This window comes from Gossypium arboreum, chromosome 6 (genome assembly GCF_025698485.1).
Source record: "Gossypium arboreum isolate Shixiya-1 chromosome 6, ASM2569848v2, whole genome shotgun sequence".
Lineage (NCBI taxonomy): Eukaryota > Viridiplantae > Streptophyta > Magnoliopsida > Malvales > Malvaceae > Gossypium > Gossypium arboreum.
In genome coordinates, this window is record NC_069075.1 from 24,376,018 (window position 1) to 24,403,079 (window position 27,062).

A 27,062-nucleotide genomic window follows, 5' to 3' on the forward strand; every position below is an offset into this window, starting at 1 on the left:
TTTGTGTACCCAAGGACAAGAAGATTCTGAGAGAAGTACATAGTGGTTGTTTGTCCTCCCCGGGCAGTGTGAAATGTACAACGACCTTAAGAAAACATATTGGTGGTTGGGTATGAAAAGAGATATTTCAGAGTTTGTGTCTAAGTGCCTGGTCTGTCAACAAGTAAAGGCTGAAGTCAAGTGCCTTCAGGTCTACTTCAGCTTATCATGTTCCCCAAGTGGAAGTGGGATCGGATCACTATGGATTTTGTGACGGGTTTGCCGGTAACCCCGAAGAAAAAGGATGTTGTTTGGGTTATTGTGGATAGGCTAACAAATTCGGCACATTTTATACTAGTGCGTACCAATTACTCCCCTGAGAGATTAGTCGACTTGTATGTTTCCGAGATTGTGAGACTACACGGAGTGCCCATATCGATTGTTTCAGACAGAGACCCGAGATTTACCTCGAGGTTTTGGAAAAAGTTACAAGAGGCTCTGGGAACAAAGTTGAACTTTAGCACAACTTTCTATCCGCAAACCAACGGTCAGTCAGAGAGATTAATTCAAATATTAGAGGACATGTTACGGTGTTGTGTCCTTGAGTTCCAAGGTAGTTGGGAAAAACATCTACCGTTGATTGAATTTTCCTATAATAACAGTTGTCAGACTAGTATGAAAATGGTGCATTATGAGGCATTATATGGGCGAAAGTGCTAAACGCCCTTATATTGGACCGACCTTAAAGTGGGTCAGATTCACGGGGTCAGATTAATTAAGGAGACTGAAAAGAAAGTTAGAGTGATTCGTTACTACTTGAGGGCTGCCTCGGATACACAGAAATCTTACATGGATTTAAAACGAAAGGAAATTGAGTTTCAAGTCGGTGATAAGGTATTTTTAAAAGTATCTCCGTGGAGGAAAGTCCTCAAATTTGGTAGAAAGGTAAGTTGAGTCCTCGTTAAATAGGACCTTATGTAGTTACCGAGAAAGTAGGGCCAGTTGCCTACCGATTGGATTTCCCACTGGAATTGGAAGAGATTCACGACATGTTTTATGTGTCCATGCTACGTCGATATAGATCAAAACCTTCTCATATGATTAAGCCGACAGAGGTTGAAATTCTTCCGGACATGACTTATGGCGAAGAGCCAGTCAAGATTTTAGCTCGGGAAGTCAAACAGTTGAGAAATAAGAATATAGCACTTGTGAAGGTTTTGTGGCGTAGACATGGAGTTGAGGAAGCCACATGGGAACTTAAAGAGACTATGAGAGATCAGTACCCGAACTTATTAGCTGGTAAGACTTTCGAAGACGAAAATCCCTAAGTGGGGAGAAATGTAACAACCTAATTTAGGGCCAAGTCAGACTAGTGGTCTCGGGACCACAAATCTAAAGTTGGAGAAATTATTTTATTATTATTTTGGAGTCATAACATGTTTATATTAGTACATGAAAAATTTGGTGAGTTAATTTTGACATTTGTGAGCCCGATTGTGAAAAAGGACTAAATCGCATAAAATGTAAAAGTCCTAAATTGATAGCTAAAGGTGTTAAACAGCTAGAGAAACTAAATTGGAGGCCTTTAAAGGGAAATTAGACCCCTAGAAATAGGGTGGCCGGCCATAGGAGACATGTGTGGTAAAAAATTTCAATTTTTGGTGGGATTAGGTGACAAGTTTTGACTAAAATAAAAAATAGAAAAAGGAAATGATATCACCCTATTTCCCATTTCTTCTTAGATGAAAGTATCATCCATTTTTGGGGTTTTAAGCTTCAAAAATTTTCAGCAACTTGAAGCACTCACAAGTAAGTGATCCTAATGGCTTTTCTAAAATATTTTTGTACTTTTGAGACCCTTGAAATATGAGTTTTCAAATAAGGGTGCTATCTTGCAAAATGATCGAGAGTTTAGGGTTTTTCCATGAAAGAATTTGTGTTGTTTTCTGAGTTTTTATGGAAGAAAATGTGTCTTGGTTGTCTTATAAACAACTTTTGTGAAAGGTGTTAGCATGAAAACACCTAAAGGGACTATTTTGTATAAGTTGCAAAATAAGTGATAAGTGTGTGAAATAGTGGAAATTTTAGGTTGCTATAAGAGTAAAAAGAGTTCAGCTAAGCTTAAGAGGTGAAGAAAATCGATAAAAATCAATTTTCAGGCATAGGGGTAAAACTGTCATTTTGCCAAAGTCTAGGGGTAGAATGGCCATTTTACCAAAAATGTGAATTTTCAATTGCCTAATTGTAATTAGTGACTAAACGAGTGTATTTTGCTAATATAGATCAAGAATTGTCAAATCCGAACCAAGACCGAGGGAAAGCCAAGCAAATCGACTAAATCGTATAATCGTTACATTTTGAAATCCGAGGTAAGTTATACGTAAATAATATAACTACATTGCTACTATTCGTATTTAAATTTTAATTGAATAGATATGGCATGAATTGCTTGATTTTGATATTGAGAATGTGTAATGATCATTGAGATAGTAGAATTCCCGTTGGGACCTTAAGAAGTAAACCGGATATTCATGCCGTATCACTTGGGCCATTTGTGTGAGCTAGTATAAGACATGTCTGGGACATGAATCGGCCACATTATGAGAGCCAGTGTATGACCATGTCTAGGACATGGCATCGGCATTGAGACAAGTGCTAGTGTAAGACATGTTTGGGACATGCATCAACCTCGGGACGTAAGCCAGTATAAGACATGTCTGGGACATGCATCGGCTACGAGATGTGTTAGTGTAAGACTATGTCAGGGACATGGCATCGGCACGCTTATGTGAGAGCTAGTGTAAGACCATGTCTGGGACATGGTATTGGCCTCGAAGATGATAGCCAATGTAAGACCATGTCTGGGACATGGCATTGGCACTTTACCCATGATTGAGGCCTATGGAATATCCGGTAGTGTTCCAAATGGTTCAACAGTGAGAGTTATAAATTTAAGTTAATGAGAAAAGTATAACCGTATTGTGAGTATTACATGTCCTTACGTGATACATATGTATAAGATATGAACTCATTGTATATGCTGTGTGATTTGTATGAAGTAAAGAGTAAGTCATGCTTATGCCCACTTTGGTATCATAAGTTGTTGCAAAATTGTAGACTTATTGTTGTATATTTATTTATATGCAACTTACTAAGCTTTATGCTTACTCCCTTTCTTTTCCATTTCTTTCAGTACCGCCTAACTAGCTTAAGGATCACCGGAAGTCAGAGATATTGATCACACTATCAGTCGAAACATTTGGTATAGTTGGATTTATATTTCTGAATATGACATGTATAGGAATAGAACTTATCATTTTGAGTCTTGGAGATTTGGCCAAATGTGTTGACTTAGGATAGTTCCCACACTTAGTATTAAGCCATGAATGATGGCTAATATTTATTTTGAGTTTATAAAAGTTGTATCTACATGGTTGAATGAATGTCTATTGTGACTGATTTGATTTTGGAAATTATGCTTGCTTTGGTATTGGCTGGTATTTGCGTGAAAATAGGTATGCAAGGGTGGCAATAAGGTTTGGTAAATAGCCTTATGTTGCCCACACGAGTAGACACACGGGCGTGTGTTTAGGCCATGTATGACACATGGTCAGCCTTATGGGCGTATGGTCTGGCCATGTGACCCCTGCACATAAAAATTTCAAGTCAGTATGCATTATAATAAACACACGGGTAGAGACACGGCTGTGTGTCTCAGCCGTGTGGAGGACACGGCCGTGTACATGGGCGTGTGCCTTGGCCGTGTGACAATTTAGGAATGCTGACGTTAGAAATAGAATACCTAGGTTTTTGCACACGGGTTAAGACACGGATGTAGGACACAGGCATGTCCCATGCTGCCGTGTGAAAACCCCTGTAGGTGTGAATTAGAATTTAATTCTACACGGATGTAGGACACAGGCATGTCCCAGGGTGCTTAAGCCGTGTGAGCCACACGGACCACCAGCACGACCATGTAGAAATTGAAAAATTTTTAATTTAGACCAAGTCTCAGTGACTTGAGACTATTTGTATACATGAGATAAAGTTAGGTAATGCCTCGTAGTCCGACCCGACATGGGTTACGGGTTTAGGGTGTTACATTCCTTGTTACTATTATTCTACACTATGTTTTAGGGGAAGGGAGTGAATGTAAAATGGTGTGTTACTTGTTATGTAACACCCCAAATCCAACCTAGACGTTATGGCCGAATCTGTCGAGGTCACATTGAATGGGATTTGAAAATAAGTTTGCCAAGTTAAAATTGTTCCAGTTAATTAACTTTTATCTTATTGTGGATAAAATGCATGTTCTTTGTTATTTCTAAAATCCTACCTTTTGAGCAGAAGCTTTGGAACCGTTTATTTTTGGAAAACCATTCATGTTGAAAGAAACCTTTGTTTTTAGCAAAAATCGAGTTTTTACTGTTTAGCTGTACTAAAATCGTAAAGCGGTTAAAAATCCAAAATCCAAAACCCAATAGTATAAAGTCCCAAAATTACACAACAAATACATAAAATAATGTAAATTCAATAACTGAATCAAAGCAGTATGAAACAGTGGCAGTCACCGTCGAGTTCTCCGCCGCACCGATCCGTCTAAGACTAGGGATTACCTGTACAACTTAACAGAAAAAGGGTGAGTTTTTGTAAACTCAGTGTGTAATCCCCACAGAAAAACATGCATATAGATACACATCAGAATACAGTCAAATACAGTTTGGGCCTGAGCCCATTATAGATTTTGTTTAGGCCAAAGCCTATTAAGATACAGTCTCAGATATAAATTAGGGCCTTGGCCCATCTCAGATACAGTCTCAGATATAAATTAAGGCCTTGGTCCATCTTAGATATAGTATGCAGTAATAGAAATTAGAATCCTACCCACCATCCTCTACATACCATCAACGTCTGTCCCTACACACAATGTGGGGTTAAAAACACCCAACTATCCCTACACACCATGTTGTACCGAAATGCGACACATAATCAGAATATTACTGCTAAGATGCTAGATAACAGGCTTATGAGCCTTTCAGAACACTTCCTCCAAATATTATCAGCCCACCCCGATGCAATGCAACATGCAATAAATGTCATGCAATTAAGCAATTAACAGTCTATACATTCAAATCAATACTCATGCATAGTACAGAAATCAGACAGACAAATCACACATATAGGGGTCCAAGTAGTGCTTACCGACCCTACAGTAGGTCCACAGTTGACTTGGGTGACCCGTGCAACCTTAAGAAACTTTTCAGAAACATGGGCTCACATGCCCATGTGGCCTACCCGTGTGGCCCACACGACCCAAATTGGCCTTGGCCGTGTGGATCACGCGGCCTGGCCCAGAATCCCATACGCTGTGTGGCCCAGGGGGCCCAATTCAGTCTAGCCCGTGTGTCATACACGGCCTACCTGGCCATCACAGGGTCGTGTCATGAGTGCACAGCTTGGCTCGTCAATCACACAGCCGTGTCAACAGTTTACTTTTTTGGCTTTCGTCGAATCTCGATTTTTGTGTTTTCGGGTACACACCTCAATTCAATTTGTTGTGAAAACACTCCCGAGGACTCCCAAGCTTAAAATTGAGATATACAACATCAGTTTAACAGATTTACTAGCAAATTTAAATATCTAGATTGAACAGAGACTCGGCTTACCAATACTAAAACACCTTTTGTTCACAACGCTGGACCAAGAGATATGTAATTCACTGCCCAAAGCCTCCTCCTACGACATTATTTGCAAAAGAATACATTACTAGAATAATCGTTACAAAAACATGACAGGAAAAGAGGAGACGATTTGCCAACCCACATGAAAGCAACCAACGAAGCAGAGACAAGAGAAAGGAAACAACTTTGAGAAAAATTAGAAAAATAAAGAGAGGGGGAACTCAAAGAAATTTCGGCAGAGGAAAGGAAACCAGAGAAGAATAGAGGAGAAGAAGAAAGGAAAAAAATGGCGTTAGAAGATTTTGGGAGAAAGGAAACCGAAATTTGCAAATGCCAAAATCAAAAATAGATTTCCTGATAACCCCTACTAACCACAATCCCTTAATTTTCTCCCCCACTTCCCTCAACACATCCACTACTCAGAAACCTAGTTCAACACAAATCTAGCCAAAATTAGGAGCAAAAATACTATCCCTTGCCTACACAGAGAATCGAACACCGGACCTCCAGCAACCTTACACTCCACTTAACCACCAGACCAGCTGGCCCATTCAGATGTGTTTTCACAAATAAACGAATAAAAGCCTACTGAACAGAGATAGGGATTTATTCATAAAAATACCAAAATTTTCCAAATGTAAGGCTTGAACTTGGAACCTCCCACACACACATAGAACATAAACAACCACTGAAGTAGATACAGATTTGTGTCCTAAATAAACAAAACAAAAACAAAAAGAAAATAAATATTTTTGGGGGGTTACAACTCTACCCCCTAAAAGAAAATTTCGGCCTCGAAATTTACCTGATCAGAACAGATGAGGATGCTTTTGACACATTACATCTTAGGCTTCCACATGTCCTCTTTAGTGCTATGATTCTGCCACAGCACCTTCACTAAGGGGATAGACTTTTTTCGAAGGACCTTTACATCGCAATCTAGTATCTAAACCGGCTCCTCCTCGTAGGTCAAATCTAGCCTAACGTCAATCTCCTCAACCAGAACAATATGTGTGAGATTTGAGTGATAGCGTTTCAACATCGAGACATGGAATACATCATGAATGCAATCCAACTCCGGAGGTAGCTCCAACTGATAAGCGACATGTCCCAAACGCCTCAAAATTCGGTAAGGCCCAATATATGGAGCTGTACTGAAGTCCAACCTTGAACCCAGAACCTCATAAAGCTTTTTCCAGAACCAAGATGTGAAGTGAGGATCCTTATTAGAAATGGTCGAAACAGGTACCCCATGCAATCTCACTATTTTTGATATGTGGAGCTTAGCCAATTTTTGAAGAGAAAAGTCTGTCCTGACCAGGATGAAGTGAGCAGACTTGGTCAACCGATCCATGATGACCTAGATAGAATCCTTTTTAGTGTGTGTTAAAGGTAACCTACTAACAAAGTCCATCATTGCTCGCTTCCATTTCCACAACAAGATTTTAACCAACTGCAGCAAACCGAAAGGTAACTGATGCTCAGCCTTAACTTGCTGACAAGTCAAATAGCGAGCTATGAAGTTGGCAACCTCACGCTTCAACCCTAGCCACCAGTATAACTATCGAAGATCTAGGTACATCTTATTTCCGCCTGGATGCATAGCATAGGGACTATGATGCGCCTCCTTCAAAATCGATATCTTAAATCCTCATCATTCGGTACACAAGTCTGACCGCGAAAATAAAGTACCCCATCACTGTTTACCCCAAAATCAGTAGTACCACCATTCTCAATCTGACAAAAATGCAACTCAAGGAACTTATCCACCAATTGTTTACCTCAAATATGTTCCATCCATGTTAGTTTAACCTGAAGTTCTGGCAACAAACTTCTATTGTCGAAAAGGCTAAGTCGAGCGACCATCACTCTTAGATTAGTCATGGCCCTACGACTCAACGCGTTGGCAATCACATTGGGTTTTCCAGGATGGTACTCAATGGTACAATCATAATCCTTAAGCAACTCAATCTATCTACACTACCTAAGATTCAACTCCTTTTGAATAAGGAGATACTTGAGGATCTTATAATCAGTGTAAATAATACACTTCTCACTATATAAATAGTGCATCTAGATTTTCAAAGTGAAAACTACGGCAGCCAATTCCAAATCATACGTCAGATATTTCGCTTCATGAGTTTTGAGCTGGAGAAGCATATGCTACCACCTTACCACCCTGTATCAGCACACAACCTAAACCGACATGTGATGCATCACTGTATACCACGAAGTCTTTACCAGGCTCAGGCTGTATTAGAACAAGAGTCTGAGTCAGAACAGTTTTGAGCTTCTCGAAGTTCTCTTGCTGTGCATCAGTCCATACAAAAGGAACTCCCTTACGCAGAAGCTTAGTCAATGATGCTGCGATCAAGGAGAACCCTTCTACAAAATGCCAACTCTAGAAAGCTACGGATCTCTGACACATTCTTTGGCTGTTTCCAATCCAACACTACCTCAATCTTATGAGGACCGACTCGTACCACTTCAGCAGCAACTACATGTCCCAAAAATGTTACTTCCTAGAGCCAGAACTCACACTTGCTGAACTTTACATACAGCTGTTTCTGTGACAGCTCAAAATTGACCCTAGTCGGAAAGTGGTTTCGGGACCATGAAACCGAGTCTTATAAATAATTAATTGTTATATTCTATGTTTATGATGTTAATAAATGCATGTATGAAAGTTTCATGCATTAATTTGATCATTTCTATGTGAATTTATTAAAATGGACTTATATGAAACATTGTAGAAATGTGATAGGTTAATCTATGAGGACCTATTAAAGCATGTAGTGAAAATAGTGGTTTTGCATGTCAAATACTCCTTTTCTTATGCATAGTGGCGGCCATGATGGAGCATATATTACAATATGTGGTAAATTTCCATGAAGTGGTCATTATTTTATGTAAAAGAAAGGAAATAATAAAAGAAATAGAAAAGAAAAAAAAGGCTTCATTCCTTTGTTTCTTCTTGACCGAAAATGAAGAGTGGATGAAGGGGGAGTATTCGCCATCCTAGGGTGATAATGAGGTAAGTAGTCTAGACTAGTTCTTGAAATTTTAGTTGATCTTGGGTGAGATATCAAGCTATTTTGTAGCCCATGTGGAAATTTTGATATTGGAATGAGTAAGGTTTTCGCTATGGTGATTGATAAGGGTGATAGTTGTTGTTTCATACTAAATCTAGATGAACAAGGGTAGTTGCTTACATCTTAATAATTATGAGTTCCTTTCTTGAATCTACCTTAAACCCATGAAGCATTCGGCCATGGTTGATAGTGAAGGGGGTTGATTTATTTTCTTTATGTTAAATGAATAAGTGTGGATGGGTGAAGCTTGAATTAGTTAAATGTTCAAATAGGTTGTTTGGATGCTAATGCCGTATATGAGGATGTTGAACTTGATTAAACAATATTCGCTAGCATGATAAGTATGAAATGTTAAGTAGATGATAAAATTGAAGGGTGAAGTGGCTAATAGGGACTTTTAATGAAATTATGCCAAGGCCGAATGTATCATGAAATAAATAAAAATGCTAAATTGTGCTTGTATGTGTATTCGCTAAGGGAGTGTGATATGAAGCTTTGATAGGCTTGAAAGATGAATGACCGAATGAGCTATAGGTCATGTATGGGTTAATTTTATGCATATGTGTGTGTGGCATTAGTAGTTAATGGCATTCGGCATTGTTTAACTAAAATTAGAAATGAATCTTAAAAGTTAAATAGGTTGCCCTAGTGGCCGAATGTGTTAAAAGCTAATGTATGGACAAATGATACGAATGAATTGGTTTCTGAAATGTGTATGGTTGCCGTATGTATGTGTTAGATTGAGAAGTAAATTTGTTTGATTTAGCTCAAGAGCAAAGGGGAACTAGATTGGATAAAGGAAAGGAGAAAGCAAACGAGTAGCCGATTTGGAACCGTTCTACCCCAAACAAGGTAAGTCATTAAGCACGTATTTGATATTGCTTAAATGATTGTAAAATTTATGCAATTGTGTTTAATGGGATGATATATATATATAAATGAAAATGTATGTGTATGGAGTGATGACATTTGTTGAATGTAAAAGAAATAGTGAAATGTGTAGAAAGTTTGCTTTCGGCACTAAGTGTCTTGGGCAATACGTGTACGGTGTGAGATTGGCACTAAGTGTGCGTGCTGGAAATATATGGCACTAAGTGTGCGTGCTGGAAATATAAGGCACTAAGTGTGCATGCTGGAAAAATATGACACTATGTGTGCAAGCTGGAAAAATACGGCACTGGGTGTGCGAGCTCGGAGGGTATGGCAATTGTAAAAGGGCTTAAATTACGTGGCACTAAGTGTGCGAAATCGAGTAGTAAGCACTGTGTGTGCGTACTCTATATATATGGAGGGTGTATCTCCATTGAATTGAGTATGGACAGCGGATAGGGTAAGTACCTCGAGCTCATGACGAATAGAGAATACGTTCATGCTTGGGGTTGAATTTGATAAGCCTTAAATCTATGTGATGATTGAAATTGTATGGTTGTGCTGGAAAATGAGTTAATGTGTAAAAATGCTTCGATTATCTTGTTGTGTAAAATATGAAATGTGGATGTATGATTTGGTACGAGATTGGACCGAAAGGTCCGAGGTATTATGGTATAGATTCGATATGGATGAGTACCTAGCCTCGTTTGTTGTACATGTTGTAGTAACTTTATCGATGGATTGATGAATGCTTATGACTTATCGAGTTGTAAACTCACTCGGTGTTTTCTTGTCACCCATTTTAGGTCTCTCGGACTCGTATTGTTTGCGTGATCGGGACCATCGCTGAAGTCATCACAACGGCTGAAATCTTGTGGTATTGTTTTGTTGTTGAAGAACATTTGGCATGTATAGGCTATTATATTTTGTCGAATTGTGGGTTGTAAACTTTAAGCCATGTGAAAATGGCCTATGTGGTCATCGAGTGGGATGCTAGAACCTATAGCCACGAGTCTTAGAAACTCTAATTTTGATAAGGTGGCCATAATTTGTGTCATGTATGATGGATGATTAAGGCCAAGGGAAAATTCATGAAATTGGCATAGTTCATGCAGTAACTGTTGCGGACAGCAGCAGTGAGATGAGATTGAAAAATCACTAAAAATAGTAGAAGTAGAATTAAATAGTGAGTAAATTATGGAACTGAACCTTGATGAATCTATTTTTATATGGACGAAACGAAACGACCATATGAGCAGTATACTGAGAAATATTAAAGTTCTCGTGAGACAGGGCCAGAACGGTTTCTGGGTCCCCTGTCGCGACTTTGAAAATTTACCATAAATTATCCAGAGAGAATTAGGAGTCATGCCTTATATGTACAGATTCCATTTTGAGTCTAGTTTCATTAGAAACAAACAGAACCAGTATTAAAGCCCTGTACAGATAGATATCCAAGTTGTAACGCGCAAAGATCAGAGCAGTCGATCCCTGTAACATGGGTGACTTTAACTAATAAACTGTACCAATTGGCCCAACCAAAAATTCTAAAAATAAATCCATGGATGGGTATATGAGTCTAAATTCAGGGAAAATTTACGAAACCAGTTTCTGAGTTTTTAAACTCGAGATATAATTTTTAAGGCGACAGTGACGCAGTTTTCCAGCCTGACTGGTAATGTCAAATTGGTTGGTATCTTGAGAGGATTTGGCCGTTAACCCCTCGTGTCCGACACCAGCGTCGGTCACGAGTTAGGGGTGTTACAGTTTCTCACGAGGAGTCTATAGTACCACTTTAAGGTGCTCATCGTGCTCGTCTTTGGTCTTAGAATACACCAAGATATCATCAGTGAACACCACCACAAACTGATCCAAATAGGGCTGGAACACTCGGTTCATCAAGTCCATAAATGCCACTGGTACATTAGTTAAACTAAAGGACATAACTAGGAACTCGTAGTGTCCATATCGAGTCCTAAATGCCGTCTTATGTACATCCACCTCCTTGACCCTTAATTAATGATAACTCAAACATAGATCAATCTTAGAAAACACAGAAGCCCATCTGAACTGGGAGAATAAATCATCAATCTTAAGAAATGGGTACTTATTCTTAATTGTTAGCTTGTTCACCTATTGGCAGTCAATATACATCCTCATTGTCCCATCTTTCCTTTTCACAAACAACACAGGTGCAACCCACGGAGACATACTAGGATGAATGAACCTATGATCCAACAATTCTTGAATCTGAGCTTTAAGCTCCGTAAGCTCCTTTGGTGCCATTCGGTAGGGGCGATAGACACTGGATTTGTATCCAGAATAAGTTTGATCCCAAATTCCACTTCTCAGCTCAGAGGCAAACCCGGTAGCTCCTCAGGAAAGACATCTAAAAAATCCTTGACAGTTCTAATGTCTTTTACAAAAAATCCCGATGGTCCCTAATCACAACTACCTAGTCGTCCTCCTCAATTCTCAAAATGACCCTTTTATTCACACAGTCCAAGACTTAATCAGTGCTTGACCAACCAGTCCATCCCCAAAATTAAATTAAACTCCCTGAAAGGAAGCTCGATCAGATTAGCCAGAAATATTATCCCTTAAACCTTTAACAGAACGTCTCTATACAATTTGCTAACTCGAATAGGTTGTCCCAAATGACTCACAATAGTCACCTCACTAGAAGTATTCTCAACTGGAATCCCTAAAGTTTTAGATACAGTGCTAGCTACATAGGATTGTGTAGAACCTATGTCTATTAATGCCAGATAAGGTACATCATAAATTAAAAACATACTCGTGATGACGTCTGCAGCATCTCTGTCCTCATGTCGACAAGCAGCATAAACAAGAGCAGGCTTCCTCACCTCCATCCATCCAGCACTTCTGCCTGGTGCTCTCTATCTACGACCTATGCTATAACCCCCTAGCCTAACCATGGCCTCTAGGTGGCTGCTGAACTACCCTCTACGGCTGCGCGGTTCCAGAGCCCGAAGCTTGCACCTAATTGACCCTCAACAGATACTCTTGAATACAGTGATCAGTAGACTCACATTTTAAACATGCCTTAGCCGTCCTCCAACATTAGCCCGAATGGCGTCTACCACAATGCCCACAAAGTAAGATCCCAGTAGGTCAACATGGGGCCTAACTCTAACTGGCCCATCAGATCTGGCCTTTTTTTAGGCCTCAACAGAGAACTCGAGGGCTCTAAATCCCTCTTGTTCTTACCTCTCCCTCTATCTCTATTTTGGCACTCCATGCGCTTTACCTCTTCAGTGATCTTCGCCTTCTCCACCAAAACCGAGAACTCCCACTTCCTCTGCGGAGCTATCAATACCCTTAGACTATCCTTGAGGCTATCCTCAAAACAAACACATCTCTCATATTCAGTCACCACCATACCTCGCGTATAGCGGCTCAATCTTAGAAACTCGGCCCCATATCCGGCCACTGATCGGTCACATTGTATGAGATTCATGAACTCACGCCTTCTAGAATTGATGTAGCTAGCTCCTACATATTTTTCTTGAAATACAGACTTATATAAATCCCAAGTCAATCGATCTAGCTAAGTTCCTTCCTTAACGGTCAGCAGCCACTGATATGCTTTATCACGAAGCAAAGAAACAACACCTTTAGGGTTTAGGGTTTAGGGTTTTAGGGTAAAATCCAAATCATCCATGATTCTTTCAGTGGCCTCCATCCAGTACTCAGCCACATTAGGAGTGACTCTAGTGACACCCCTAAATAGCTCAGCCCCGTTGTTTCAGAGTCATTCTGTAATCGACCCTCGACCCGTAGATCTGGTACTGAGCCCAGTGACCCTCTCCAATATCCTCAGCATAACTTGGAACAATCCGTCGTCCCCAACCATGTGGTCTTGAGACCCGGTCTCAGTTGCAGGTGACAACGTCGTCTCACTCGTGTCTAAATTAAGCATGCTGTCAGATGCTAAGGACTCAGCCCGAGTCCATGGATACCTCATGCACTCATCGTACCCTATCCACGGATACCTCATGCACTCATCGTAGATTCAAAATTTATCTACATTAATATTTTTATGAGTCAGTTATAGTTTCGTTATTTATTAGTAAACATTTTATGCAAAACAGTATCAGAAGTTCAGGGTTTGCTATCACGAATATTTTCATAGCATACTAGTAAGATTTTTCAGATAAGACTTATCAAAGTTTTAGAACCCTTACAGGATTAGCGCCGAAGACTCAGTGTACCACATATTCAATCAAATCATTTAAAATCATTTGTAAATCGGTTCTTTAAAACTAATTTTTTTTAAGCCCAAAATCCACAGCTGAGTTTTACAGCCTGGCTCTGATACAGCTAAATGTAACACCCCAAATCTGGCCTAGACATTATGGCCAAATCTATCGAGGTCACATGGAATGGGATTTGAAAACAAGTTTGTCAAGTTAAAACTATTCCAGCTAATTAACTGTTATCTTAATCTGGAATAAAATGCATGTTCTTTGTTATTTCTAAAATCGTACCTTTTCAGCAGAAGCTTTGGAATCGTTTATTTTTGGAAAATCGTTCATGTTGAAAGAAACCTTTTTTTTTTAGCAAAAATTGAGTTTTTACTGTCTAGCCGTACTAAAACCATAAAGCAGTTAAAAATCCAAAATCCAATACCCAACAGTCCAAAGTCCCAAAATTACACAATAAATACCCAAAAAAATATAAATTCAATAATTGAATCAAAGCAGTACGAAATAGTGGTGGTCACTGTCGAGTCCTCCACCATACTGATCCATTTAAGACTGGGATTACCTATACAAATTAACAGAAAAAGGGTGAGTTTTCGTAAACTCAGTGTGTAATCCCCAACAAAAAAACATGCATACAGATACACATCAGAATAGAGTCAAATACAGTCTGGGTCTGAGCCTATTTCATATTTCATTTCGGCCTAAACCCATTCAGATACAGTCTCAGATATAAATTAGGGCCTTGGCCCATCTCGGATACAATCTCAGATATAAATTAGGGCCTTGGCCCATTTCAGATACAGTATGAGTAACAGAAATTAGAATCCTACCCACTAGCCTTTACACACCATCTCCGTCTGTCCCTACACACAATGTGGGGTTAAAAACACCCACCCATCCCTACACACCATGGTATATCGAAATACGGCACATAATCAGAATATTACAGCTAAGCTGCCAGATAACAGGCTTAAGAGCCTTTTAGAACACTTTCTCCAAATATCATCAGCCCACCCCGATGCAATGCAACATGCAATAAATGTCATGCAATTAAGTAATTAACAGTCTATACATTCAAATCAATACTCATGCTCAGTACAGAAATCAGACAGACAAATTACACATATAGGGGTCTAAGTAGTGCTTACCGACCTTAAAGTAGGTCCATAGTCGAATTGGGCGACCCGTGCAACCTTAAGAAACTTTTCAAAAACATGGGCTCACATGCCCATATAGCCTGCCCGTGTGGGCCAACATGCCCGCGTGGCCCACAAGGCCCAAATTGGCCTTGGCCGCATGATAAACCATAATTTATACATATTTTTATCCCATGCTTAGCACATTTATGGATGGTTTCTCCTTAGGTTTGGTGAATTCGATGATCCTAATCCTTTAATTTCATGTTTTATACTTAGGTGAGCATAGGAGAGTAAAAAGAGTGAGAAACGGGCTGAAAACAGAGAAAATGGACCTACATGGGAAATCAACACGACCTGGACTTCTTCACATGGGTGTGTCACACGGCTGTGTCCATTTGGCAGGATTGAAGCACGACTTACACGGGTAGACTACACGTCCGTGCCTATTCAATAGCCTTGACCATGGGCTGGAGTAATCGCACATGGGTGTGCCATACAGGCGTGTCCCTACCGAGCCCAAGTATAGCCCTATTTGGAAAGGCCACTCTTGAGGTTTCTTAGGCATTCTAAAGCCTATTTAAAAATCGAAGGAGGCACTTAGAACGGGGACATAGAGTAGGAGGCAAGGAATTACTCAAGGGAAGCCGATTGATCCATCTTAGAAGCTGGATTCATCATCAAAACTGAAGATCTCCCTTTAATTTCCATTCAGGGGTTTTGGGTTTTCTTTATGTTTTGTTATCTTTATTCTTTTGAGATGTTTTCTTTCATAAGTATGAACTAAGTGCCCTAAATACCTAAGGAGAATGTGATTTCATGATAGGTTTTAAATATTTATAATTAATTATTCTTGAGACTAACTATTATCGTGATGTAGGCAAGTGTACCTATCGAACAGTAGTATAGTTTTAGCAAGACCAGATTGTCGAACTCAAAGGAACTAAAAGTACTAGTAATGACTGTCCTATTATTATCTAGCCTAAAAATAAAGAGGTTTTTGTTTTAACTAACTAGTTATCTAACTAAGAATTCACAGAGAATGGAATCGGGAAATTGCTTTTGGGAAAATCGTTTGAATTAAGACAATACCTAAGGAAAAATCCACTTAGACTTTACTTGTTATTTTGGCTCCGAATCAGACGATTTATTCATTTAACTTGTTCCGTAGAGATCCCTAAGTTATGTTATTATCCCTATTCAAGACTAATAACATCGAATCCCTGATTGAATAATTGAGACCTTTTCTCTAATTAACACCCTAGGGTTGCATTAACTCGATCTATGGATCCCCTTATTAGGTTTCAGTCTAATCTGAAAAAAATCTTGTCACCCTATGTCTAGGTGTGCAATCAACTTTGCTTAATTATGACAAATGTACTCTTAGACAGGGTCTATTCCTCCTCTGAATAAGAGCTTATCTTGAATCAGTATCCTAGGATATCAAAACAAGAATTAAGAACACATAATTAAGAACAAGTTAAATATTTATCATACAATTCAAAAAATAATAACAAGATTCGTCTTAGGTTTCATTCCCCTTAGGTATTTAAGGGTTTTAGTTCATAAATAAATAAGAAAACATCTCAGAATAATAAAGAATACAAAACATAAAGAAAACCCAAAACTCCTAAAGGGGAAATTAAGGAGAGATCTTCAGTCTTGATGGTGAATTCGGCTTCTGAGATGGATCAATCAACTTCCTTGGAGTAATTCCTTACCCCATATTCTGTGTCTCCCTTTTCTTCCTCCTCTAGGGTGTATTTATAGGCTTTGGAATGCCTAAGAGCCCTCAAAATTAGCCTTCTCCGAATTGGACTCAACTTAGGCTTGGCAGTGACACGCCCGTGTAACACGTCCGTGTGCGATTACTTCAGGTCGTGCTCGAGCCTGCCAAATTGACATGGCTGTATGATCTGCCCGTGTAAGGAGGTCCAGGCCATGTTGATTTTGTACTTTGGCCCATTTTCTCCATTTTTGGCCCGTTTCTCGTTCCTTTCACTCTCCTATGCTCTCCTAAGTATAAAACATGAAATTAAAGCATTAGGAGCATCGAATTCACCAATTCTAATAGGAAATCATCCATAAAATACGTTAAACATGGGGTAAAAATATGTATAAATTACGGTTTATCAAATACCCCCACACTTAAGCATTTGCTTGTCCTCAAGCAAAATTCTCAACTCAAAATCAAAATAAATTCTTCTCAACTTATAATTTCTATCGATAATATCTCAAAATAATTCATAGGTAATCATACATTGAGAATTCAACTAAAAGAACATAAAAGTTTCAAACATTCCAAGTTGAGCATTTTCTCCTGAAAACATAGGTGTCTCTCCTCATTTAAGTAATTACCTTTGATTCAGAATAACATAGAGTTTCACATCCTCACTAAAGATTCACTCAAATCACTCAAGGTGCTTTAAGGACAATAAATGAAGCACTCAATAGTTAATAATGAAAAGTCATTACCATAGGCTTGCATGAAAATCAAATCTCCACCACTATAATTTAAGATGATACATCAATCAAAAGGTTTTTAGAGGGTTGTAATGAGGCTTGGTTAGGGGGTGTGGTCACAAGCTAAAACAAAGGGTTTGAATCGAGATTGAATTGAAAAATTGCCTAACTAGAAAAAGAGTTGATCATCACTTGCGTACAACAGAGTTTTTTCTCAGAATATGGAATTACTAATGTGTATACATAGTTTTTTTTTAAGAACAAGTTAAATTACAAAGTAGAGTAAAACATAGCTAAGCAACTATTTCAATTCAAATATCGACAAAAATGGGGCTTAAATTAATTTAGGGGATTTCAACAGTAATGGGTTAAAGGCTAATATTAAGGGTAATACAAGAAATGGCTTGTTAGGCTCAAGGGGGTTCACTAGGGGTTAATCATGGAGGTAGGATTTTCATGGCATGAGTGGGTTAATCCTAAGTGCCTTAATCATTTTGACATATCAAATCAAATGGTGTGGTCTCGACATGCATAATCAAGCAAGTTTTAGAGTAACAGTTCAATACTGACGCACTCAAAGCAATAATAAAAGTGAGCATGAAAGAATTAATAGATGCTCAAAAGGCTCAAAAATCTCACAAAAATTATGGCTTTTTGATGTTTAAAACTTGTAAATTCCAACTCAAAGTAATACCTAAACTTTGGGGAAACAACCTAAAATTTAAATTCTTAAAAATCAACTTATCATGCTTGATTCTCTAATGTCTTGAGGCTTAAACAATCAATGCATAAATGCCTGTGTTTTAATTCAAAATATATCAACAAAAATCATAAATCAATCAAAATTTATCCTAGATATGATATGAGAGCTTTTCAAGATAACAAGGTAGTCATTCAGGGAATTTTCTGATATTGAAATAAATACCCCCCACACTTAAGATGTACATTGCCCTCAATGTACAAAGATAGATATTAGAATATAAAAATAAGATAGGGAGAGAAGTAAAACTTCCTGTATGATGAATTCCTTGAACTAGAGTTTTGGAGAGTAATCGGTTCGAAAGTGGAGAAGGATACTCTAGCGGTCGTAGAGGTTCATTAATCCATAAGTCCAGCGCCAAAAGAATATTATATCTAGTGGTAGCTATGGTCATGGTCGATCAGGACATGGCAGCCGTGGAGAACCTTTTCCGGTGGAGTTTTTAGTTCCTATGCGATGATGAGCTTAAGAGCTCTATATAACTATGATAAAATCAAGAACTTGTTAGGGGATATTAGGAAGAATAATTACTCATAAAGAAATAACCGAAATTGATAATTAAAAATAAAATTCTAAAATCTAATAAAAATAAAAGGTAGTTTTAATAAAAATTAAAAACATAAAATAATAAATAAAGTTTTTAAACATCTTCATCGCTGGATGTTTTGCAAGGTGGGACTGGCGATGAGATGTGGAGGTGCTGACAAATCTATTGTAGAGTAGCATCAATGTTGTCAAATCATTGAAAACACTGCTGCTCAAATCGAGTAAGCCGCTCAGAGATGTCAGCATATGAAGTCGCCGTATGAACTGGACGAGAGGGTAGTGATAGCTGAGTCAGTGGGTCCTCATGCTATGGAGGGACATCATCAGGAATGTCCTCATAGGCCTCCTCCTCAGTAGATTGGGAGAGACGATATTGTTGAGGGTAGGCTCCTCGGTGCCTCTCGATCATCCTCATGCTAAGCATCATCGAGATGCCTTTGGAGACATCTGGCCGATGAGGGTAAGGGATGATTCTTGCGCCGCGGTGCCGAGGAGCCCGAAGTGTCGAGCCAACCGAGTCACGTAGGGGCCAATAGAGATGACCCGTTTCCTATGCCACTCTGTCTAGTGTTGAATCGCGAGGGCGATGAAATAGGCAAGGTCGATGACGTGCCCGTGCGACATACAACATAAGAAGTAGGCATCGTGAGTGTTGACGATGCCAGTGCTCTCTCCCCTCCCTGTAATCGTGTGAGCCAAAATGGCGTGTAGGTACCTCAGAGATGGAAGGAGAGTCGATGCCTTGGAGCGGCTAGGATTGTAGGTAGCCCCACCTGGTACTAGTGCGTCCCAGCACTGTGAAGGAGAATGATGGATGTGGTGGTTGAGAGCATGTAAGTCATTCTCCTCCTTGAATTTTTTCGTATATAAACCCAGTGTAGCCCCGAACTCTGGGATGCTTAGTTGGCCAACTAACCCGCCTAGGCGAAACTAGACCGTGCAGGGATTATCATAGTTCGTCATTACAATTTGAAGATGGAACGTTGCACATAGTTCCATCGTGAGCTCGAGGTATGTTGGTTCCATGATCCCAAAGAATAGCTCCTAAGGGTCGGTGGTTAAGAGGGCCCAAATGGCATCAGCCAACTGAACTTGTTCTACGACAGCCCAATCGATACAGTGACCTGTAATTAAAGGTCAAGCCCGAGTATTTGGAAAAGTTCTTCTTGGGGCCTCGGGGGGGACTGAAGGAGAGGGTGACGAATTTCTGTGGTTGGACTCGCGGAAGATGACGCTCTCTTCCTTTTCTTCGAAGCAAGGACAGCGACCTTCTTTCCTCGTGAAGACGACATTATAAGCCTGTAATATAAAGAATAATAATAAGAGGTAAAAGAATTTGGAAAAGTAAAAAGTCAAGAATTTGAACTAACTATTTCAGCCAAAACTACTAATATGAAGCAAACTCAACCAAAATAACCTTGAGAATGAGAATAGTAATGTAATAGGTATGAGGTTTTCCTAATCTCGATTTAACATGGAATGTATGATAACTAACCTAAGAATGCAAATTAAATGATAGACATTGGCATGGTAATAGCATGAGAATAAGCATAGTAATGTTATGGGTATGAGGTTTCCCTAATAACTCGATTTAACACGAAATGTATGATAACTAACCTAAGAATGCAAATTAAATGATAGAAGAATGAGCAAAACGAAAAATAGTTCACAATTATGAAGATTATGTTGATCATAAGCATTAGAAATAAGTAAAATAGAAGTGAAAGGAGTAAACAAACGCTAGGAGAGAGAGATTGAACGTAAAAAATGGAGTGGGAAGCGGTGCACAGGTGTGGCAGGGAGGGCGTGTGGACTTACAGCGGCTTGGGTTAGGGTTTCTGAATGGGGAAGAAAGTGAATAGTGCAGGGTATTTATAGATTTTGGTGCACACGGCCAGGTAACACGCCCGCGTTCCCTAATTTCAGCCCGTGTGATTTGCGAATTTCAAAAAGAATGATGATAGTGTGGATGGATCTCTGATGATCTCCATACCTCGAGCTAGCTTAGTGACACTATAAAACAAGGGAAAAGAGAGGGGAGTAAGCATATAGCTTAGTATGTAACATCCTGATTTTCGGGCTTTTCGCGATTCTTGATATTTTAAGTAAGTTTCTAAAATTTGGTATGTGATTATGGAATTCATAATTTGGGTATGTAAATGGGCTTACAGAAGGCCCATGAGTTGGCCAAAACCCGGTAGAATTTTTAAATTTTGGACTTAGGAGTTAGGGGTCCTGGCTAGGTGACCTTATGTAAAGTTGTCGGAGAAAGGTAACATAAAAAGAGCTCTGGTAAAGTGGAAAGGGTGACACCACAAAGCTCCTAAAAAGGTGGCGTGTGGAGCATAGAGGAAGACCTGGGATCTATTCCCTGTGTTGGCAAATAGGGGTATTTATTTTTATGTGCAGGAAGGGTAAGTGTTGGAACCCAAGTGGATTCTGTAAGAGGAGAGTTTGGATCAAGTCAAATTCATGGATTAAGGAGGGATAAGGGGAGAGATTTTAGGGATTTGATATGAAGATATAGTTGGCCGAATAAGGGAGATTGGATGGGGGATTTTCGGCAGAGGGGTTTAGTTAGGGATTTTCGGCACTTAGGTATTGGTGTGCCATTTCTCCCTAGAGGATTAGTCTTTTTCTCTCTTTTTCTTTTGCAGCCGAATCTACCATCTCTTCTTCCATCTTTTCTTCCTTCTCCTCCTTTCAAACCAGCCCACTATTTCCCTCCATTCACCCATTGTTTCTTTCCTCAATCTCTACTTCTACCGAAATACCGCAAAAGCCAAAATCAGTGAAGATAGGGGGTGCTGATTCTTTGTGACCAGCAACCTTTTCTTTCCTTTTCAATTGTTGACGTCCAATTCCTTTACCTTTTAGGCGTAGAATTCAAGAGAAGAAAGACTGTGGTAAGTGCTCAAACTCTAAATGACTTCTAGAGTAACTGTTGGCAAAAGTCGAAACCCTATAATTTAGGGAGGTGGCCGAATATGGGTATAGGTTTTTGGGGGTTCTTCTTTTAATATTTTTATGGTTTCTATAGTGGAGGAGCAGCAAGGCGTAGTGTCGACTTGAATCAGCTTGGATCTCTAGACTGGCTTGATCTAGTCAATCAATATCGGCAAGGTAAAGTCCTTAAGGCCATTTTGGATGGTGGCCGAATGTGTAAGTACTAATATAAGATGGTTCTTGTTTTGAGTCAATTAATGGAAGCTGATTTTTTAACGGTGGAATATAGGAGAAATCGTGTAGGAGATCTTGTCGAGGAATATCGCCAAACAGGTGTGTAACGAACCCTCTTTCCTAAGCTTAAAAGCGATAAGTGCCGAAAAGATGAAATGTCGAAATTCGGGCATTTCGAGGACTCGTGAGCAAGCAAACGCTCATTAGTTAGTTAGATTCGTTGAGATGATGATCAGGAACATTGGAAACGGTAAGAGCGTGATTTTTGGCGTTCACGTTAAGTTGGGCCTCGAGAGGCTGCAATAGGGCCCAATAGGCTTTCGGGCCCATTTGGGAAAAATTTGGTAGAAAACAGAAATCTGTTAAATTGCATGTTGAGACTGTTAATACTGTTATGGATTTAGGTTAAATGGGCCTAGATGACAAAATCGGCTAAGTAGGGCCCATTAGGGGTTTTAGCCCCAATAACTCGGTTTCGCTAAAAGTGGGCCAGAAGCGCTGTTTAAACAAATGAATAGTTAGTAACTGATGATGAACATGGAAAAATCTCTAATTTTTGGTAAAATTACGATATTACCCTTATAATATGAAAATGACCGTTTTTGCCCCTAAGTAAAAAGGACCATTATACCCCTAGGGTTTAAATGTGAATTTTGATACATGGGATTTTAGTAAACATGGTATGTATGATATGCACAAGATATGTATGATATGCACATGATGTATTCATAAATGCATTGGGTTAGGCTTTTATATGGATGGAGGAAGTGCAAAAGGGCTTATGCCCCAGTTGTTAAAGGGTTATGCCCCAATTATTAAAGGGCTTATGCCCCAATTATTAAAGGGTTTATGCCATAGTTATTAAAAGGGCTTTTTGCCCCAGTTATTAAAAGAGGCTAGGCCTCCAGTTATACGAAAGCAGCTATGCTGCCAGTGGTGTGTTAGTTGGGTGGGTTGAGTTATTCCCACATGGTGTGTTGGTTGGTACGGGTGGAGAGTAGCGGATGGTGGGTCGAGTAGTCTCCCCAAATGGGCTTGCATTGTTTCATTGACATTACACGTCATATTGAAATGAGCCTGTGGGCCATACCGTTTACAGTAAAGGCTTCGGCCCAGTAATATGAAATATAAAAAGGCTTCGGCCCAGTGTTATGAAATATTAAATATGAAAAGGGCTACGGCCCAGTACATGTTGAGATTGGATTTGGGCTTAGGCCCAACAGGCTGTTATTATTTTGGGCTCTGAAAGGGGCTTGTTGAACACTGAGTTTCCAAACTCACCCCCTTTCCTTAACCTTGCAGGTGAGCCTTGATGTGGGGACTTGGGCCGGAGGGGATTCAGAGTAGCCACGGTGATCGTCTTTGGGCTTTTAAATAAGCATTGGTTTTCATTAAATTTCATTTAATTATTATTTATTTTTGGGTTGTAATAAGGCTATTTTAACTTTCCTTTTATTTTTTTCGGGATTATTTTATTTTTAATAATTTTAAACCTGGTTGATAATTATTCAAATGGGCTAGATTTAGGACGTGTTTTCAAAATGATACTTGTTTTCAAAATATCTCAATGCCACGATTAATCGATTTATCAAAGACGTCCACTTAAACAAATTTAAACACGATATAACCAAGTGTGGCTATGGTTGTGGGCATGTCTAGGATTGGATCCAATCAAAGAGCTTAGTACTTAAGCAGCATTCATGGCTCACCTCCTCTAGGATTGGATCCATACACGTTGTTAACTCAACAAAATATATGGTTTTTAAAACACTAAAACGAAACGTGGGTTTTCAACTCCAATGTGGCACGTCAGATTCGGCCATAACGTCTGGGCCAGGTTTGGGGTGTTACATTTAGTGGTATCAGAGCCTAGGTTGCAATAACTCGGCTGTGGATCGGGTTTAAAAAATATTTCAAGAACTTAGGCTTAAGAAGGGTATTTTTGGAAATGGTTTTTGAAAATTCTTTTCAAGGATGTTTTACAGAGTATACATGTTAAAATGGTCCAAGTTTTTCTGTTTTAAATCAAGAGTTCAAAATAAAGGGTGTTTTCAAATCAAAGCTTTTAAATTCCTATTTTCGGTGATTAAAAACATGGTTTTCAAGTTTTTGATTGGAGAAAGAAGTGGTGCACTAAATCCCCGACACCAAGTCTGTAAGTATATTTTCTTTACGATATATGATAATGATATGATATTATGAATAGTGCTGAGACTCTACTATGATACTGTAAATAGGGTAAAACTATGAAACGGTAGAAATGAGACTGTAGCTAGACTACGACGATACGAAAACAATTCTTGAACTGCTATATTTCCATAAGACATTTTCTTAATAAACAGTGGAACATTATACTAATTTCATAAAATTCGTAAATTAGATAAGTCAATATGAGTACAAGAGGAGTTCGTGGACGAGGCCGCGGACGTGGTCGTGGAAGGGTGCAAGCTGAATCTTTATCTTCAGGGCATAGGCTAGCTGAGGAGGCATCTGTGCCACAAGCAACGGGGACTGGGTCTTATGATCGGGCTGCGGGAGATGATGCTTTGTCCCAAGCCATGTTAAGGGTTTTAGAAAGAGTTCTTTGGAGCTAATATCGGGACGGTGAATAGGGTCTATATCGGAGCGACTCAAGCCAACGGAGCAAAAGTATTTAGGGGTGTATCTGGAGTAGCCCCAAATGTGGCAGAATATTGGCTAGAGGCAACAGAACGGATCATGGACGATCTAGACTGTTCAGTGGAGCAAAAGCTGAAAGGAGCTGTGTCGCTGCTACGTGACGAGGCATACCGATGGTGGATCACCGTAAGGGAGAGTACCCCAATTGAGCAAGTAACTTGGGAATTGTTTAAAACTGCTTTTAAGGGGAGGTATGTTGGAGCTAGTTATGTGGATGTTCGTCAGAAGGAATTCTTGAATCTGACTCAGGGTGATAAGACTGTAGCAGACTATGAGACAGAATTTTTGAGGTTGAGTTGATATGCCAGTGGGATAGTGGCAACTGAATATGAGCGCAGTGTCTGATTTGAGGATGGTCTCCGCAATGAGCTCAGGATATTGATAGCTCCACAGAGGGAGCGTGGTTTTGCTGCATTGGTAGAGAAGGCTAAGATAGCCGAGGAGGTGAAGCTAACTGAGCGACAGAATCGTGAGAAGGATCGACCGAGATTCAAGAGGGATTTTAGACCCTCAAGTGCCACGAATCGAAATGTTAAAAGAGCAAGGATGGAGGAACCGGTTCGGCGGCCCATAGAATACTTATAGACCGCAGCTTGTAGGGACTATGGTAAGGTGCATATGGGGAGGCCGAATCGAATGGAGCATGTTTTCGATGTGGGTCTAAGGAGCATAAGTTCAGAGAGTGTCCTCGGAGGACAGCTCAGGAGCTAGCTGCAGAGTAAAGGGATGTCCAACCACGGCGAGGAGGACCACCACCACAGAGGGGTCGTGGGCAAGGTAGAGGTGGCAATGGTAATAGACGAGGACGTGGGGCACCTGGCAGAGGTGCTGGACATGCCGAAGCCCGACAGCCGGCGTTGGTTTATGCTGCACGACGTCGTGAGGAGGGTGACGCTCCTGATGTTATAACTGGTACGTTCTTCATTCATAGCATGCCTTACACTGCTTTGATTGATGTGAGTTCCACTCACTCATATGTTGCTTGTGATGTATCTGGGGCTTTGGATGTGCTTCCTGAGGAGACTGTGAGTGGGGTATCGGTGATAAGCCCATTGGGACATTCAGTTAAGGTAGATAAACTTTTTAGGGCAGTACCGTTAGTGACACAAGATAAAATCTTTGAAGGAGATTTGATGGAGCTGCCATTTGGGGATTTTGATCTTATCTTGGGAATGGACTGGTTAACTAAGCACAAGGCGACGTTGGATTGTGCTGCAAAGAGGATGGTACTACGAACTTCTGAAGATGAGGAGATAATGGTCATAGGGGAATGAAGGGATTATTTTTCCAATGTTGTTTCGGCTTTAAGAGCCGAGAAGTTGATTCGGAAAGGTTGTGAGGCGTACTTGGCCCTTGTAAGTCAAACTGAACTTGAGGAGATAACGGTAGAGTCGGTTAGGACCATTAAGGAATTTCAGTATGTATTCCCAGATGAACTTCCTGGATTACCCCCGAACAGAGAAGTCGAGTTTGGAATCGACTTATTACCTGGAACAGCTCCTGTGTCCATTGCGCCTTATCGGATAGCACCAAAGGAGTTGGTAGAACTGAAAGCTCGATACAGGAGTTGTTGGATAGAGGGTTTATAAGACTAAGTTTTTTCCCGTGGGGCACACCCGTACTATTTGTAAAGAAGAAAGATGGGACTATGCGTATGTGTATTGACTATCGGCAGTTGAATAAACTGACTATAAAAAACAAGTACCCGTTACCAAGAATCAACGATCTGTTCGACCAATTAAAATAGCCTCGGTATTTTCTAAGATCGACCTTCGGTCAGGGTATCATCAATTAAGAGTTAAATAGGGGGATATTTATAAGACGGCGTTCAGGACTCGATACGGTCATTACGAGTTTCTGGTAATGCCTTTTGGGTTGACTAATGCACCGGCACCATTCATGGATTTGATGAATCGGGTATTCCAGCCATACTTGGATCGGTTCGTAGTCGTTTTTATTGACGATATCTTGGTGTATTCGAAAATGGAAAAGAACCATGATGAGCATCTTCGTGTAGTGCTGCAAGTGTTAAGAGAAAGACAACTTTATGCAAAGTTTAGTAAGTGCGAGTTTTGGCTGAAAGAAGTTACCTTATTGGGACATATTGTGTCTGCTGAGGGGATCAAGGTGGACCCTCGAAAGATTGAGGCAATTTTGGAATGGAAGCCACCAAAGTCGGTAACAGAGATCCGAAGTTTTCTGGGGTTGGTAGGTTATTATCAGAGATTCATGGAAGGATTTTCTGTGTTGGTAGCACCGTTAACGAAACTTATAAGGAAGGGAGCACCTTTTGTTTGGAAAAATAAGCAGCAAGAGGCTTTTGAGAAGTTAAAGAAGGTTTTGACGGAAGCGCCAGTGTTGATTCAGCCAGAGTGTGGTAAGGATTTCACGGTGTACAGCGATGCATCACATGTAGGTTTGGGCTACGTGTTGATGTAGGAGGGTAA